This window comes from Lycorma delicatula, chromosome 8, assembly GCF_047948215.1.
Source record: "Lycorma delicatula isolate Av1 chromosome 8, ASM4794821v1, whole genome shotgun sequence".
NCBI lineage: Eukaryota > Metazoa > Arthropoda > Insecta > Hemiptera > Fulgoridae > Lycorma > Lycorma delicatula.
In genome coordinates this window covers 55102853-55122690 of record NC_134462.1, presented here as the reverse complement: position 1 = coordinate 55122690, position 19838 = coordinate 55102853, and positions in this window count along the sequence as shown.

Below are 19838 nucleotides of genomic sequence, written 5' to 3'. Positions count from 1 at the left end.
CTTTGAGCTGTTATGTTTCATTAATAGACACTTTAATACGACTAGATGTAATTACATGTTCATTAACGGGCAGTCTGTTTTATTATATAGATTTTATTAAGTACCACTCATCGTGATTAGACCATTAATATAGTCCATAATCTTTTAAATGTGTAATGAAATTATCAAATTAAACACAGGTCGGTAGGGAATTCTAAGATGCGGAAAGTGGGATGATAGGAACATCGTCGGTGGGTAATTACGGGAGGGTCGGTTGGGGTGTTAGGGAATTGGCCCCTGTGGAATGAATAGTATAGAATAGGAAGGAACGGTATTGTTTTATTGGTTAAGTTGGAGAAGCCGCGTATTATAATCCAGCTGGAGTTGAAAACTTGCTCAAACAAGGATTAGACTTAAACTCTCAACGTTACCTCTCATCAGAAGAGATTGTACTTTCTATAACCTGCTACACTACGATTCGAATCCTTCTTAGAACTGGAATATTCCTTTTCCTTTTACCGACCTCTTTCATTAGTCACATTGTTTTTTTCTCTGATCTCACAGATTTTTTTCAATAATTTTACTTTTTAATAAGCTTAGTTTTTGTTATTTCGTTGAAAAGAAATACGCACTTACATAGACATCTTTGTTTTGTATTCTATGATTTATATTGCATATTTAACAGTTAGGTTAAAACACCGAATTTTGTAACTTTGTACTGTATTAATATGCAATTTAAAAACGTAAAAGTAGTATCCGCAAATTTTTTATCGTACAGTGTGTTCTCTTCGTTTCCTTTTTTTTTTTTACAAAAGTATTACGCATGAATTATTTTTCGTAATGAATGCTTTAATAATTCTGCAGGATACGTAGTATATATGAACTATAATATATAATATATAAACTATAATTATATATATATAAAATATTTATTTCGCTATTCGTAGTATAAATAAATCTTTTTTTTAAAAATAATTTTACATTTGAAATTTCCAACATAAAAAACAGGTTTTAAGAGATGGTATTGTCGTAAAATTTCAGTCTTTTAGTATATAAAAGTTACCGAAGTTTAAAAAAAAAATCATTATTTGCGTACCTAACCTTTTTTTTTTTATTGTAATTTATGATATATGCCGGAATATTAACGTTATGTTATTCTTTATTATTTTCTTATTGGTTTTTCGTTATTTTTTTACGTTATTATCATCACTAATCTAATTAGAAAAGAAATAGTGAATTTAGAACAATTGTTCATACATGTTTATTCAATCTTCTACTTTCCCGGTCTAGCGCTATAGCAGAGCTATATCTTAGAAGTGAAAGTATGGTAAGGGTTCAATTTGGGCATATATGATTTTTACCTGTTCTCAAACGTTTTGACACCTAAGTAACCCAAAAAACCGGATGGAAGTTTTCCGGATGTTCGTACGTACGCATGTGTGTTCGGTGTTAGTATTGCACCCTAAATCAACTTATATTTCCAGAAGTACTTGACCGATTTTGACCAAATATGGTCAGACTACTTTTATATATGGAGCATTAACGCCATTAAATGTTCAACTTAAAAGATCTAGGGGATGAGGCTGTAGAGCAAAGCACATTTGTTATCAATTAAAAAGTAATAATATTTCAAAAAAAATGTTTGTAAAAACGCACTCCCACCCCAAAAATTGTTCTAAATTAACTAGTGGCTACAATTTGTCATTAGTTCTCCCTTTCACCACAAGGAACGTTAATGAACACTGACGTACAGCTGCTGAAGTCGTCTTCTATGTTGTAACTCCACAGCTGAGCGGTATAATTAAATAAATGAATAATAAATATTTAATGTGGCCGCTAGTACCGCCATACCCGCGCGAATGAAATAAATTATCCGCGCGCACTTTAGTTAGAATCATTGAATTAAGTAAACAAAAAATATTGTATTTATATAAAATTATAAATATTTTAAAGTATGTTGCGTGTTTGTAAGCCGTGCATCAGAAAATATCCGCATGGCGGGAAAGTCCTACAATTGTGTTATCAGCTTTTTTTTTAAGATAATTAATTCATCAGGCAAGCATGAGAAGCATGATTGTAGGAAAATTTAATAAATCTCTTTTAGCGAATGCAAAATTTCATATCTAACAGGGATTCGAATTCGTGAACTTCCGGTTGGAAGGCAAGGCACTATCACTATATCACAGAGGTAGTCTAAAAATAATATTTCTATTAAAATAGAGTATTTCAAATGATATTTTTAAAATAGATTATGATGAAATATCAAATATGACATTATACTTCAATTATATATGTTCTAAATAATCATTTAGAATTTATTGTTAAACCACGCGACCCTATTTTCGGATTGCGGTAATATAATTCTGGTTTATAAAAACTTTCAATGGTTTTTTAATTTAAATAATTACTTTCATTACTGATATGGTTTTTTAATAATAAAATTTGTGATCTATTTATTTTCATTTAACTGAAAATGTACACTAATTTTCAAAATCTATTTTATGCTAATATATATGTTTATTAATTTTAAAAAAAAGTAATACAAACAATATGTTATATCAGTAATAAGAATAGTAATAATAACAATACTTATTACTATACTGTAATTAACACAGAGAGAAAGCAGTCAACTCTCATCATTTGGAAGGATGTTGAGTTGATTGTCTTTGAACACCTGCTAAAACGCACAAAGAGCAGTTATCACTTAGCGATACAATTTAACTATGATGAGTATGTAAGGAAAATAATAATACTGTAGCAGTAATTATGTTCGCACTGATGAGCACATTTTCAGCATATTGACATCCTTAGATGTGCCTATGTCATAATTATTCTTGTTTTATATAAAGTTAATACCTACTGTATTAATTTTCTTTTCATTAAAGTAATATGCTGACTTTCACATACATTACCTTATTTCATCGATAACTTGTTCAGCGGGAAGAATATAATGAAAATATAAAATAACTGAAGAAACTTAACATACTATAGTACATAACTAGGTTTAATTTCATATACGTAGAACAAACAATCACAATAACTGCTTATAAATAAAAGCTTTATATACTCATAAAATAACATTTCGTCATATTAGGGGAAAAAAAATCCAGCTAACATACTTTTATTCAAAATAAATATGATATCGTGTATTTTTACCAAACAATGTCAGAACAAATTTTTTTGATCCTTTTTGTTTTTTAAATGATTGAATGATTCATATAATTGTAATTTTTTTTCGATTTATTAAGCAGCCACAATTTAATCAGTTAAAACATTTAAAATATATTCCGTAAAGCATCATTCAGGTTAAACGGGATTGGACGTGGTTCGAATTAATACTCTCCGGATAACCGAAAGTTCTATATAGCCTGTTAATAATACCTGTAAAAAGTGTAAAATACAGAAACCTATTTATTTGGACTCTGTTTTTAATCTAAGTATTAATACGTAAGAATTTATTAATAAATTCATATATTATTTACAATAATATCAATTTTGAAGAATGTAGGCCAAAAATATAATCAATTTGACACTCAAATTTCTTCAAAATCTGAAATCGATATCGTAGCTATGGTCGGAGTACAAAAATTTCAAACCGAAAGCTCTATTTGCAATGTGCCAAGAAAAAATTCCGATATCCAAAAGTTTCAAAAATATAATTATCCAAAACATCATTAATTTAAAAATAAATAATTCCATTCATAAATCCGTAATAAAATCTTTATAAAAGTTATCAAAAATTTTAACTTTAACCGACGGTTTTCAAATAACCAATTTTCATCGATGAAATATTGAAAATTGGAATCTATGTTATATCCTGTCTTCAATAATTTGATAATGAGGTTCCCTAGGTTTTATGATTTTTTGTTCAAGAGGAGGTTGTTTTATCATAGCTTCTGTAACCCCATGTTCCTTTATTATCCCCTTTAAAAATGCGTATAAACTCGGATGATGCCGTTCAAAAATAACTTGAAAACGGTTGTGCCATCTCTTAGAAAAATTGTTCGTCTTTGAAAAATGTTGGTGCAAAACGTGGTGTTGATTCCATAACTTTAAGGGATATCGTACTGGAACGGTTCTTCTTCTTTCTTAACCATGTCTACAGCGGATGTATGTAAGTTATATGGGAATATGTAATAAGCTACGGGAATGGAATTTCTCTGGAACCTCAACGATAGAAATATTTAAAAAAAATCCGATGTGGACACGCATAATTTCCTTGTACGCCAATTAAATTAAATATACACAGTTTTTCAAAATGAAAAGTACATACAATTTTATTTTATTAATAACTTCTGATATTTTTTAATTTTTTATTGTTATTAATGAATTATTATTTATGATATTAATTTTTTTTTACAATCAGAGGTTAATAATTATTAATAAATCAATATATTTAAATTAATAAAAGGGAACGATGTGCTTTCCTCTTATAAGATCCAAATATTTCATTAATTATAATTTTATTTTGCTATAACTCTGGCACCAATGAAAATAAGTACCATTTATGATAAGAAAAGCTCTTAATGAGGGCTTATTACTGCAGTTAAGAAAAAGTCAAGAATTCAGATTTTTTTTGGATTTTGGGCTTTTTTGTTCACTTCTGATTCAGTCGATTGCAATCAAAAGGGAAGGTGCACTACTAGGTGTTATAACAGTTCTAAATACAAAATTTCAACATCCTACGGCTTTAATCTAAGGATTTAATTTATTCATTCGTGACATATATATAAGTTTATGAAAATGCCTATTATAATCTTAATTTACAACAAACTAAGTTAAATTCAGTAAAAGTCATAATAAGTAATTAAGTAGATAAATAGTTTTATTTACCAAAATATTTTACTAACTGTGTTGAGAATATATACATTTAAATTTTATTTTATTTTATAGTTAATAATAGAATATTGAAATTATGGAGAAACATTTCCCTTCTCTTTAAAAAAAATACTTTGTATATATATATATATATATATATCGTACCTAATGATGGTATGATTGGATTCAATTTCTGATGCTAAATTATTAGATGATAACTGTCAATATGTAAAAAAAAGACTATAATACATTTTAAAACATAGAATTTATTTATATATATTTAACATTAGTAAAAAAGTTAAGAAAATTAAAAAAAAAAATCAGTTCTCTTACCATATTTTAGAAGAAAAGCAAAACGATTACAAGGTTGTCTAAGGCCAATTTCATGTACTAGGATTCTGAAAACAAAGAATACAATATATTGTGTAATACATTTCTAATTATAAATGATAAAGACGTTATAATTTTATTTATGATAAATTTCATTATATACGTAAAACAATGCAATAAATAACTTCAGAATTTTCTTATTATAGGTAATTCAATGAATTATCTTAGATGTTCAATCGTATTTTTAGTAAAATTATTATAAATTACTAAAGAGTAAAGAGTATTTAATACTTTATATTACTTATATTTCTTTTGGTTTTGATGAAATTTATAGCTTCTAACGTGAAAGTCAATTATACAAATTTCTTTGAAAATATTGATATTCCATACACGGTTCCTCTATTCTAAACAGCATGAAGACTGAATATTATTTGCATTATTGTAAGGTTAAATTGATTGTTAAATAGTATTCAACAAAAATATAATAATTATAAGAAAGAAAGCGAAGGGAAACCTATCGACTCATTGTTTCTTTTTTTTGTAGACCTGATATGAAATATTGTTTGTTCTTGGAAAATATCTGCAATATTTTTTGAAATTGATTTATGATTCTTGTCAGATTATTTGTAATCGTTTGGATCATGAAATCTGTCATATAAATAAATTAATTTTACCTAATTAATACTTAGATTATTACAAGAAAGATCCCGACTACGAAAAACTGTAGAATCCATTTTTCTTTATTATATTTCATTAGTACATATAATTATTTTAAAATAGGTAAGATTTAAATATAATTTGCCGATCTAATTAATTTCCATGGCAGAGTGGTATCGTCTTGGACTTTTATCCAGAGGTCCTGGGTTCAAATCCTGGTCATGCATGGCATTTTTCACACGCTAAAAAATTTATTTATCATCAATGAGTAACTGTAAAAAAGCGTAAAAGTCTTTTGTTACAGTATAAATAAATAAATAATTTATTAAGCATCTTTTACCAACAAAATGCGAGTATAATTATAAAACAATGAACACTTTTAGCTGTTCACGCTATTTTCAGAGGAGTATATGATACTTCAAAATAATAAAATATAAAGTCATAGAAAACGGTTATGTCCGATTAACTAGAAAAGCTTAAGCAAAAAAAGAAATATTATTACTTTTGATGATGTGATCCGAGTAGCCGAAAGATTCTGGTTTTTTTTTTATCATGTTGGTAAGAGTTTATTTTTAATTATTACTATTATTTTTGAGTTAATTATTACAGTTAATTATTTTTTAATTTATTTTTATTTATTTGATCCAAAATAAATAAATATATAAAATTTGATTTCGGTAGTAAAATACATAAATTTTAAAAAAGTTTTATATTTTATAACTTAATTATGATACGTTTTATTGCTAACAACTATAACATGTTAGGACAGGTTGAACGCTGTGGAAAATTCAAATGATTTGTGACTTGTAGCAAATGATAGCAGATGAAATTCTGTCAGAAAAAAACTTAAGTATTTGATTTCGCTTCATCAAAAATTACAATAAAAAATCATTTTTTTTTTTTTTTTATATTTCTATTTAATATTTCTATGCGATTCTTAAACATGATTATATTAATAAAATTTAAAAAATATTTCCGTGGCGGAGCGGTAACATCTAGGCCTTTTATCCGGAGGGCCAGGTTAGAATCCCGTTCATGCATGAACGGGATTTTTCATACGCTAAAAAATTCTACTTCCCTATCCCAGGCACAAGATTTTCAAGTTTATGTGCTAATATCATCAAACAAAAAAAAAAAAAAAAGAAGTATTCTAGAAATTATAAAAATCATATAATCCTGATACGGGAGTTTAAAAAAAAAATGTTTTAATTTGCAACTAAAAATTAAAATTCCTTCCGTAGTGCACAATTTAATTTTTTCTTGTAAATCAAATACCAAATATATATATTTAAAATGAAGGCTGCAAATGATAAATGTATGATATTATTAAAATCAGCGTAGTAATCTTAGAATAATACGGCCAAAAAAATACATGTGTATCAACATTTATTATTCTATTATATCCCATTAAATTTTTAAATTCAGCGTATTCTCACTTAAAAGACTGTGTAATACCCTTATATATTCGTCTTTACATATTTTAAAAAGAATATTTTTTCCCCAGTTTTTGTTAATTAATTATTTAATATTCTTTTATAATTATAAAATAATAATCATCTTACATAATTATACCTTTATAATAATTATAAAATTATATAAATATATATAATTAATAATAAATAAATAACAACTTAGCAATGGATTTAATTTTTGAAATTCAAATGATTTGACAGAATATATTTCATAACCTTTGAAAATTGTATTTTATTTCTTTTATAAAATCGTTTGATTAGTTTGTGTATTGAATTCTGTTGGTATCGTAAAGAGAAAATAAATAAAAGGAGAAAAAGAGGAAAAAAGAGGGAATTATTTGTAATGTTACAGTTTGCTTTAATTTTAGTAACGTTTGGTGTTTTTTATGAGTTTATTTATCAGAAATATGTTGAATGTAAATTAAGTGTGTGTGTGTGTGTATATATATATATATATATATATATATATATATTAGAAAGGAAATACGTATATTTTAAAACAAGTTGAAAAAATACGAGTGGAAGAAAGCTGGTAAATATAGAAGGGAAGGTGAGAAATAACCATCAGTTGGCCGGTAAATTGGTTGCTTGTAAAGGAAAAGAAATAAATATCAGTCGGTTAAAAGTTTCCGCGGTTCTTCGCCCTGTTGAATGGCCGAACAGAGTGTGGAATGTATGGATTCAGTCATGTGGAATCCGAACGAAGTCTATAGGAGTAAAGTTATATACGGTTTGTAGTAGTACTAGTACAAAAGTGGTATAGAGGCGCAGGTCGATCTGACAGAGCCATAATTGATCTGGAATCGGAGAAGGGCAAGCAACGCAACCTCTACCGCCAAGCAAGGAAAAACCTAAGTAGAGCGAGACTGTATATATACGTGTGCAAGTCTATGATGGATCCAACCGCCCGATACAGAAACATTTATAAAAAAAGCTGTATCAACCGAACAGACGTCGTTCAATCCAGGGTTGTTCAGTAACTTTAACCTAGGAGTGATATTTCAGCTGCCGACACTCTCCCTGTCAATTCTGATCCCTTTTTAAAAATTAGCGGTCTCCATCATATTTATTGACAAAATGAATTAGAGCAGAAACATTTTTTTCTTTTGATATATATTCATTTATTTTCATTTCTCTTTCATTAAAATATATTTATTTTAACATATATAAAATAGACGGTTTAACAATTTGAATAAAAAATCATAAATGTATTATTTTTATATAGATGTACATTAGGGTAAGTTTAGGTTTAAAATGTATTAAACAGAATTTGTTAATAAATTTGATGGGTTATAACTTTTCGCTTGAAAAGAGTTCAAAGTCTGTTTTGAGGAAGTAAATGAATAAATTTGTTTTGATAGAATCAAGTTTTATTAAAACTGTTCTTAACATCTTCAGGATATTTGATGAAGCATTTTAAAGTAGTTACGTTCAGATTATGTCAAAAATTATTTATATTATACTTTTTTGTAGCTAATTTTAATTAAAGGCTCTATCTGGGGAATCATATCTGAGACAGAGCACTTAGAATTTTGCTGAAATGTAGTTGAGCATATAATCTTTTGTTAGACAAATTTAAAAAATAAATACTATATTTTAGGAATATAAATTTCTGTATCTTAAACTACTCGTACATTGATCGAATTCATCCGAATGACTACTTAGCCAAGGCAAAATTCTCAAACAAAATTAAAGATGTAGGGTGTAAAAAATAAAACGACTATGAAAAACTCCACGTGTTAGTCTATTTTCTGCTAAGTACATCAGAAGTGTAAAGTAATTATTTGTATTATAAAAGATGAACCAGAAGAAAATCAGATGATCTTTGTAAGATTAGCGCACAGCAGAATGGAATGGAAAGAAGAGTAGACGACTGATAAATAAAAAAAAAATTGTATTTCATTAAACTTCGTTTCTAAATATATCTTAGTGGAATGTATTGGATATATCCATATTTAGTGAAAATAAATATCTCGCTGCAGACTCGGAAGTAATTCTTACAAAGTTATGAGCAAAGTATAATTCCCGTCACGCGGCTATAGCCGCCTTCCGGTAAAGTCCTACAATTATGGGTTGTTTCTGATGCACGGCTAACACACTCATAGAAACACAACTTAATTTAAAATAGTTATCATTTTATTTAAATACAGTATTTTTTCATTTAATTCAATAATTATAATTAAAGCGCGCGCGTAAACCGTATACAATTCACGCGGGTGTGGAGGTGTTAACGGTAACGGTCGGCACTAACTAATTGATGTAATTTCACAACTTACATAGAACAAATTTCACTTTTACTGTCATCAGATTGATGTAGCAGCTAGGCCTAAGGCACCCGGTAACTCGTCAGCCGGGCAAACGAGTTCGAGATTTAGCCAGACCGGATTATTTTTTTACGCTTACATTTTATTCATTTATTCAATTCTACCATTCACATGTGACGTCACAATGTAGTACGCGACTACAACAGCCTTTTTTTGGGATTGGGATGCGATTAAGCAAACATTTTTTTTTAATGCAATATTGATATTTTTTAATTAAGGAAAATGTGATCTTAATTAGGCGAAATCTCGAGAAACTGAGCTTGCTTTACAGCCTCACCTCCTTGACTTTTTAAGTTGAAAATTTAATAGCTTCAATGCCTCATATATAGAAGTGATCTGAACAAGTTTGGTCAAAATCGATCTAGTAGTTCGGGAGGTATAAGTTCCAGTAGTTCAGGATCAAATGGTTCGTGAGGTAAATCTATCCAGTAGTTCAGGAGGTCAATACTGAACACCATCACGTACATACCAACATTAACATCCGGAAAATTTCCATCCGGTTTTTTGGGTTCCTTAGGTGTCAAAATCCAGTGAAACAGCATATGCCCAAATTGGAACGATTACAATATTTTCCCTTCTAGACTGTAGCTTTGCTACAGAGCTATCTAGACGCGAAAGTAAAAAGGAGAAAGGAATCTTGAATTGTTTGAAATATAATACTATAGAAGGATACTGAAGATAAAGTAGTGTGATGAACAAGCGACTAATGAGGAAGTTCTGTGAAACACTGGGAAGGAAAAGAAATTTTGTAACATTTTAACAAAAATGGGAAATTAACTAATCGGATATACACTGAAAACTTATAGTAAAATAAAGCCAACAATAGAAGAGAAATATTTGGGGGAAGTCGTGATTAATTAATTTTGAAGTTATGTTTTACTAACTTCTCCATATCTTTATATGGACAGCTAAAAGAAGTAAGAAATTAAAGGAAAAATCATTATACTGTGCTACTTGAAGGCAGCTCCAATTTTTTGCACAACAGAAAAAAAAAATCTGTAAATTGTTAAATTTTTACTTCCTTGTTCGAAGTAAAGGAAGTATTTGATCGTGAAAGATTTCGGTTTATAGATTTCAACGGAAATATCCATTTTGATCATCCCTGAATCCCTGAATCCCTGAATCCCTGAATCCCTGAAAAAAAAAATTTTTTCTTGTTTCGGCGTTTAGTCATTAGGTACGTTTGTATCTCGCATAACTCAAAAACGATTAGCAGTAGGATGTTGAAATTTTGGATTTAGGACCGGTGTAACATCTAGTTGTGCACCTCCCCTTTTGATTGCAATCAACTGAACCAAAAGTGTCCAAAAAAGCCCAAAATCAAAAAAAAAAAATTGGATTTTTGACGACTTTATCTTAACTATAGTAATAAGCACTCATCGAGAGTTTTTTCAAAGATATGTCATAAATGATACTTATTCTCATTGGTTCCAGAGTTGTAGCCAGATGAAATTTTAATTAATGAAATATATGAATCATACAAGGGCACATCGGTTCAAATGAGGCTTTATCTCCGCTTTTTTAATTTAAATATATTGATTTATTAATAATTATTAACCTCTGATTGTAAAAAAAAAATTAAGATAAATAATAATAATTCAGTTATATCAATAAAAAAAAATATATGAAAAAATATCAGAAAATATTAATGAAATATAATTTTATGTACTTTTCATTAAAAAAAAAACCTGTTTCTATGTAATTTAATAGGCGTACAAGGAAGTCATGTGGTCTACACATCAGATTTTTAGATCTGTCGATACTTATCATATTTTCTATTCAGCATTCAAAAACATTTTAATCGTAGTTGCACATGGTATTAAAAACGAATACCATTTACCTGCACAGAGCATCATTTTAGACGCCCGTATGGTACTGGAATTATTTTTTTTTAGGAGGCGGAAAACGCTTTCGTATTATCATCGCCCGGAAGAAATATAACACAATATTACAAAAAAAAAAAAAAATAAAATAAATAAAATATATATATATATATATATACGAGATATATAATAATAATTATTAAATGATCGAATGCAGATGCAGATAAATTAAAACATGTTGCAGGTAATAATTTTTTTCACATTTCCACTTTTTGAGTTGATTTCTTTTGACTTAAACTTCATCCTTCTCAAGTTTTTTCTTTTGAATAAATAATCATTTTAACTCAAAAATTATCACAGTATTACAGTAGATAACTTGAGTAAAATATACCACTGTAATTTTTCTGTTTAATATCCTATTCTTCCTTAAGAAAGCAAGTTTAAGAGCATCATTGAGCATCTACCCCTCTAATACGAAGGGTTAATTCAAACCTCGTTCCTCATACTTCCTTAAAGAAATGCAAATTAAAAAAAAATCAGTCTCCTTCAGAATCTTTCTTCCCTTGTGTTTCCTTAATTACATTTTGATAAAACCACCATTAGCATTCTGATTTCAAACAATTTTAAATTATCAATTAATAATGGTGTTTTTATCCTTTTACCCTTTTTTTTAGTGTGTTTTAATTTTAAAAACAGACAGATCTAATAGAATATTGGTAAATAATAGATATAAAACACTAGCAAAGATGTCGCTGAATTCTTTTGGCATTAACTTAGTTAAAGCTTAAAATTTTGGCTCTTTTGGTAGTGATAATTTTAAACAGTTTTATTTTCAAAATGTTCTTTTATTATATAATTATTTTGTTTTAATAATATAAAAAATATAATAATAATAAAATATTTAAATGATTTTTTCAAACTAGATAAATAATAAATTAATACGAATTCAACTCAGCACTAAGGTACTCCTATTTTGTCTTTAATTATCATATGACGCCAGTAAAACATTTAAATAATATCTTTTATTGTAAACACAAAATAAATATTATTTTTGCCCTGATTTCAACTCCCTTAAAAAAAAATTATGTGGAATGTAATATAATAAAAAAAACAAAAAGAAAAAATCCAATATAAATTAATAAGTAAATTTCTCCAATTTTTTTTAAATTTTGAATGATTTGATATCAAGTCAAAAACAATTACGAACACTTAACTTTAATTTGGCGCTGATTTCATAAAGGCGAAATTAAAATAAGGATTAAAAGAAGGAAATTAATATTATTATTATTATTAAACCGTAAATTATGATTTTTTATAGTTTTAAATTTTAGATGGATCTATAGAAAATTCAGTCTGAAGGAAAAACTAATCAGTTTGTTTTGAAAAATATAAAACAGAATTCGAGGAACATTTTTTCAAAAATATAAACATGAATTTGTTTTATATATATATATATATATATATATATATATATATATATATATATATTTTTTATCATTTATTGTAACGAACCAATTAGGACAGTTTTCTTTTATTTTTAGAATTCTTTCCCTCATCGTACAAAAATAATATTTTTGAATTTTTTGTAAAACAATATTTTCTGCATAATTATTTTATAAATAAATCGAACAATAGAAAATGTCTTATTTATATGTTTAAGGGCGTGATTTTGAAAAACATGGTTTCTAAAAATCTCTAATACTCTTTAAAATCTACTTTATAATCCTGAAATTGAAATTTTGGATTTAGGAATGGTGTAACACGTCCCCTTTTTATTGTAATCGACTGAACCAAAAGTGTCCAAAAAAGCACAAAATCCAAAAAAGTTTGGATTTTGGACTTTTTTTTAACTGCATTAATAAGGTCTCATTGAAAGCTTTTCAAAGATATATCATAAGTGGTACTTATTTTCACTCGTAGCCAAATAAAATTGTAATTAATGAAATACTTCTATCTTACAAGGGAAGGAACACATCGGTTCGAATTGAATTTTATCTCCTTTTTTAATTTTTTTAATTTTTTTTTTTATCTTAAATATATTGATTTATTAACAATTATTAACCCGTGATTGTAAAAAGAACTTTAAAATAAGTATTTATTCAATAATAACAATAAAAAAATATGAAAAAAATCGGAAGTTAGTGAAATAAAATTTTTATGTACTTTTAAAAATGTATATATGTAATTTAACAGGCGTTATTACGTATGTGTGTGCATATAATAGATTTGGTGAAGCATGTGATTACTTAATATTAATTGAAAATTATAATGTAGAATCGTATTATTTTTGTATTTTCTAATTTAATTTAATTTAATTATTTAGGAAGTTCTGTTTTATTTTATCTACATTAAAGTTAACTACAGAATGACTGAAAAATAGACCCTCACAAGAACAACATATACACTTAGTTATACGTGCATGATCTTTGATAAATTGCAAAAAATTCTTATCTTTTAGTTCATTACTTCTCTGATATTGTTGGACAATATTATCCCTAAATCGAAGTTGATCATCATTATGTTTATTTGCTTAGTGTTGCCAATCATTTAATTGCTCTTTGGTTTAATATAATTGTTTTGATCTAAATTTGTGTGCACGTTCTCTAGTTTTCAAATTTTTTCTCTCTTTATATTCATCATTCTCTTAAACTTTTTATTCTTTCCTTGATCTTAAAGTTTTCTTCCTTTTTATATTTATCATCTCTTAATCTTTTTATTTTTTCTTTGTTTGCAATATTTTCTTCCTTTTTCCATTTTTAATTTTCCATTTTTTAACTTTTTTTTTTAAATTTAAATATATTGATTTAGTAATAATTATTAATATCCGATTATAAAAAAATTAACAATAAATAATAATAACAATTAAAAAATAAAAATATGAAAAAATAAGAAGTTATGGTTGTATGTACTTAAAAAAATGTGTATATGAAATTTAATAGTCTTACAAGGAAGTCATGTGGTGTCCACATCTGATTTTTACATTCTAAAATCAGATAGTGGCTATATATGTTAATAAAATAATTTAAAATAACTGCAAAACCGACTGTTTTCAAAATGATTTTTTTCTTTTTTTAAATCAAATACTTTATTTAAACAACCTTAATATTCACTTTTTATTTATGAGATTTAAAAAATGTAGCATTTTTTAAATCTGATTATTCGATAATCTTTTTTTGATTTCGTAAATATGTTCCCTTTGTTGATCGCATAGTAAGTTTCTAATACTCTTAAATTAAGTACATTTTCTAATTCTGATCTAGACCTAAATTTCTAGCCTTTTTCATTTCTTACTATTGGATTTTTTTCATAAAGAAAATGAGATTTTGTAGGTTTATCTTTATTGTATATAAAAATAAAACTAAATGGTAAAAAAAAAAAATGTTTAAAAACGAAGCCATATTAAAAGGAAAATTTCGTTAAAATGTTTTTTTCGATTCTTTAAATTTATGAGTTGGTTTAAAACTAAGGTTTATAAAAAATTAACCCTTAAAATATACAGATATTTTATTAACTTTAGTTGTTTTTGATTTGTTTTTGATAATTCGACTCTTCAAAGTAAAAGTTTAAGAATTTTCATAAAATTTGATGTCTGAAAAAATTGTAGGCCTACATATTTCAAAGAATTAGTGTTTATTATTATTATTTTATTGCAGTATTGAATTTTTAAAACTTATTTGTATAACTGCGATTCAATCATAATTGGATTTTCATATCCGATTAAAAATAATTATAAATTAAAGAAAGGAAAGGAATATAATCGTTTTAGTTGCACAAATCATGCTTTCTTCCGTTTAATTACTTTTTATTGGTATATGAAAATATTTATGCTTTATTTTTAATTAGCTTCATTATCTGATGTTCCTAAGTGTTAATTCGAGGATAATTCTTATTTATTATCTAAAAAAAATAGTTATTAATCTAAAATCCAAAATATTTTGTAAAGTGGTTTATAATTTTATTTGCTATCATTTTTGTTACTGTGAATTTTTTTGTTGTAGAATATATTTCTAACGCTCATTTACAAGTAGTAGTCCTTCCAACACGGTGCAAGAATTCCTTTTTTTAAATTTAGGAGAAAAAAATTTTTTATAATTCTGTTTACTTAAATTTTATCGACTAAATGGTTTCGTTAAATTGTAACCTCAGTTATAAAATCATAATAGATATTTATGCCAATAAGAAGTTGGGACCCGTTTAAATAAAGAGAAGATTCCCTGGGAAATTTACTTCAATTATTATTTCAACCTCTGAAATTTTTTGCCAACATGCGTCCTGAGTATAATTTAAAAAGTTCCGTCATGAGAAGAACAGGTTTTACTTTTTTTTATATTTCGTTTTTCTAATGTACATCCTGAGCGTGTAAAATAAACTCAAAAAATCTATTTTTCTTCAGAAACAGGCTGCCTATGCTTGAAGTGAAGAAAATTCAGAAATTCCTCAGAGTTTAATCATAAAAATTGTTACGTCTGTTTTAACTACTTCACTTTATAAGCTAGTTAAACAAGTTTTAGACAAGTAATTCAGAATAAACAAAATAACAGATATAAACCGATTTAATGGGCTAACTTAATGAGCTTTTAGCTTTAGTTTTATATGAAAGGAAAAGACGATAAAAATAAATAAATAAAACGCATGTTAGTAGTTTACAAATGTAACTCAAGTTGAATTTATAGAATTCATTTAGCACTAGCTGTACAAAATTACTCTACACCTATCTACGAAAATTAATTAATTATAAATATTTTATGAAATCGCTAAAACTTTGAGAATAGTAAATATGATCCATATTTGTGAGTGATACCAAATATCAGGTTTTTTTTTGCTTTCAGAACCATTTATCTGTTTCTTACAGAATTTGATTTAGTCAGCGACTCAAGATATTACTACACAAAAAGAATGCCATAAATGTTGCTTTTATTGTAGACCCAGTAATGGAGAATCTGAATAAGTTTATACTTAAAAACCATCCTTAATATTCAATAAAAAAAAGAGTAATAATTGAATCTTTTACAATGATGCAGCGATCCCTGAGTTTTAAGTGAATGATATTAAAAAAACTATTATAAGAACTATTTTCCTCAATTATTTCTTTATAGAAACTGTATAAAATGGTTATTTAAAAGAAATAGTATGATTAATATTGTACTATACAATTTTATAGATAAATAAAAATTTATTTATTTATACATTTTATAAAATTTATATATTTTCAAGAAATTATTAAGTATAAATAGTTTAGATTCACTGTATTATTTTTTAATTAATTAGGTTATCCTGTTTTAGATAAAGTATGATTTTATTGTGTACCTCTGTTTTAAACAATCAATCATATACTCTACCGGGCAAATCCTGTTTTTAATTTTTTTTAAAAACTATTTTTTAAACAAATTAATGTAAACGATTTTACAAAGAAATTTAAGTATCGAGTTACAATTTAATAACATACTACTTATAATGAAACTGAATTAAATTAAAAGTATGCGACTGTATTTTAAACTAGTTAATTAAAATAGATGTAAATCCATTTAATGACATTAATACCAAGAATTTTGTTTAAAACTGGTGAAGGTAACTAACCTAGAAGTAGGCTTTTAACAGGATCCCATAATGTAAAAGGATTATAACGTGAAGATATCAAGAGGATGTCAGTTAACTGTCTTCTCCTATCTCTGTCTTTACTCCTGAATCCATTAGGTTCATCTCATTTTACAGATCCAACTACTTATATGTACGATAAAACACAAGCATACACTGAAAACGTATAACGAGATCTTATACGCTGAGTCACGTATACACATAAACGGTTTGTAAATAGATATATAAAATTAGTATTTGTAACTAAACATGTTCAGTCTTAAGACTATGATAAAAATTAAATTTAATATTATCTATCCTAGACAAGAAATAATGCTCTCCGTATTTCTAAAGTACTACTTTACAGAAGAAGAAGTCGTTCAAAAATAAACATTTAAAAAAAATAATAGAATAAGAAATTACTTTAAATTTTAACTTTGTTTATTTCAAATGCATAACTAATAGTAAATAATGAAAATTAAAAACAAAACCAAAAATCTGTGATATAATGGATCTTTTTAAGTACTTAGATCAAATAAGTGCTAATTTTTATATTAAAATAGAACATTTCGTTTACTTCGCGTATATTTTCTTATATGTTTGCAGAAATATGCTTATAAAATCAAGCATGATGACTGTCAAATTCGTAAAAATCATATTCTTTCTTAGAGCTAACTGAAGAAAAATGTTATCAAAAAGATTTAAAGGCTTTAAGTTTCATTTAAGTAAAAATATATTACTTAATAAAGGATTTAAAAAGTATTTTATATGTTATCATGTCGGACACTTTGCGAAATACATTTCAGTTTCGATAGGTATTTTAGAGCATGTTTTACTTTATAATTAACGTCTCATCAAAAGCCTTATCACCGTTTATGAGGGACAGGCAATTCGTCACGTGCATTTACATATTATTTACACTTTTATGAAAATATTATATTGCCAAATATTTAAAAATGAACTATTACTGCATGTATATCGATTTATAAAAATAATTATAGCATATTTAAATCAAATTATGAAAAACGTTTTAAATTTTCTAAGCAATTTTAAAATTGCAATATAAAATAATAAAATATGCTTATTTCTTCTTGTTTTTTAAGATAATTAATATTAATTTTTTAAGATACTATTTTATAATTTACTTTCAATAATGTAGTAATAAATGCCATTAATGTTAAAAAAAACGTATTTTTAAATTTCATTTACACATGTAAATTTGCTTAAACTGCAAAATATATAAATTTTTAACCACTATCGTTGATTCAAATTCATATACTTTTTTATTTTTTTTCTATAGAACAAAAATTAACAACTGGTTTCTTCTAACGAAACCATTAGTAAATAATATGTTAAAATATCACAAAGAGAACGGGGCCATCCAATGATGACCCCCCTCCCCCTTGAAAACAATGAGTAAGAGATTATAATAACAAAAAAAAGTTCATTCTAATAAAACTTTTTATAGCAAAAACTAAGATTCAATAAACACTTATTACGTCAAAAGCATTATCATCACTGGGTTCTATAACTTGTCCAATCTACGGAATACATGTGTCCAACATATTCAATTCGTGCTCGATGTTCTAAATCAAATAGAAGATAAACAGAGGTAGATAAACGAACGAATAAAAAGAGCTTTAAATAGTACTAAATAAACAGTAACAGTGTTAAAACAACAAAGATAAGTGTTAAAACAATAGTAAACAAAGATATAAAAATATAGTAACAAGCAATAGTACCGGAAGAAAAATCAAACGTGAAAATAGAATATCTTCTACGGCCATCACTAAGGTGGGGGACCTAAGGTGGTGATGGTCGTAGATTGAAAAGGGTTCATGGGGATGAACCCTTTTCAATCGTCAATGTCATCACCGTTGTCTAACTAATTCAAGGCCAGGGTATTTAAATGCCTGTTTACCCTAATGTATTTAGAAGTCAAACGGTCAATCGCGTCCTGATCATATGGGATCCTGAGGTATGGCGATCGGGACACTTTCCTCAATATCTTTTTTTGTGACCTTTGGATCATTTTAATATCCTTGTTATTAGTCTTTACCCAGAGCTTAATCCCATACATCCATATCGGTTTCAAGGACATTATTAGAGAGAGACGTCTGAGAACGCCTACCACCCAACACGCTTGAATTTTAAGCATATTCAATCTGTTTCTTCTTCTTTACTATATGACCTATCCACGTCAGACGTTAATTAAGTTGTTGTATACTTGAACGTTTTTTCATGGCCGTTGAATAGTTTTTCAGGGAATCAACAATATATTGATTATTCTATATTGCTCATGTTATAGCAATGTCAAGTCGTTTGAGCAATATCTTTTACATAAAAATTTTTACTAAATGCAAAATGAAATTTCTTTTTACATTTCCGCACTACGCATAATTTCTTTAAGTTTTCGTAAATTAATTATTTTTGTTTTTACGTAGTTTAGATTAGTATTAAAAAAAGTTAAACTAAAATGTATAATTTATTTCACTTTACCAATGTTATTAGCTATTGTTATAATAATACAATGAATTAAAAAAACAAAAGCTTAATATTTACAAACGAAACTAATCACATTTAAACAAGACATAAATATTAAAAATTGCTCGGAAAAACATTTCTCTTTTTGTTCTGGTTTGGTTCCATCGTAGTTCTGTATTATACTATCAAATACCCCGTTTGAATTTTGCAAGTCGGACGATTATTTGGGAAGATATTATAAGTGGACCCCATTGTACCTACCAAAAAAGCGCCCCAGGGACACCCTGTTTGCTACCAGTTGATGATCACGATTGGTCGAGCCTCACACGAGGCGCTCCCACCACCTCACCACTCTACCATAACACGCAGTCCCCACG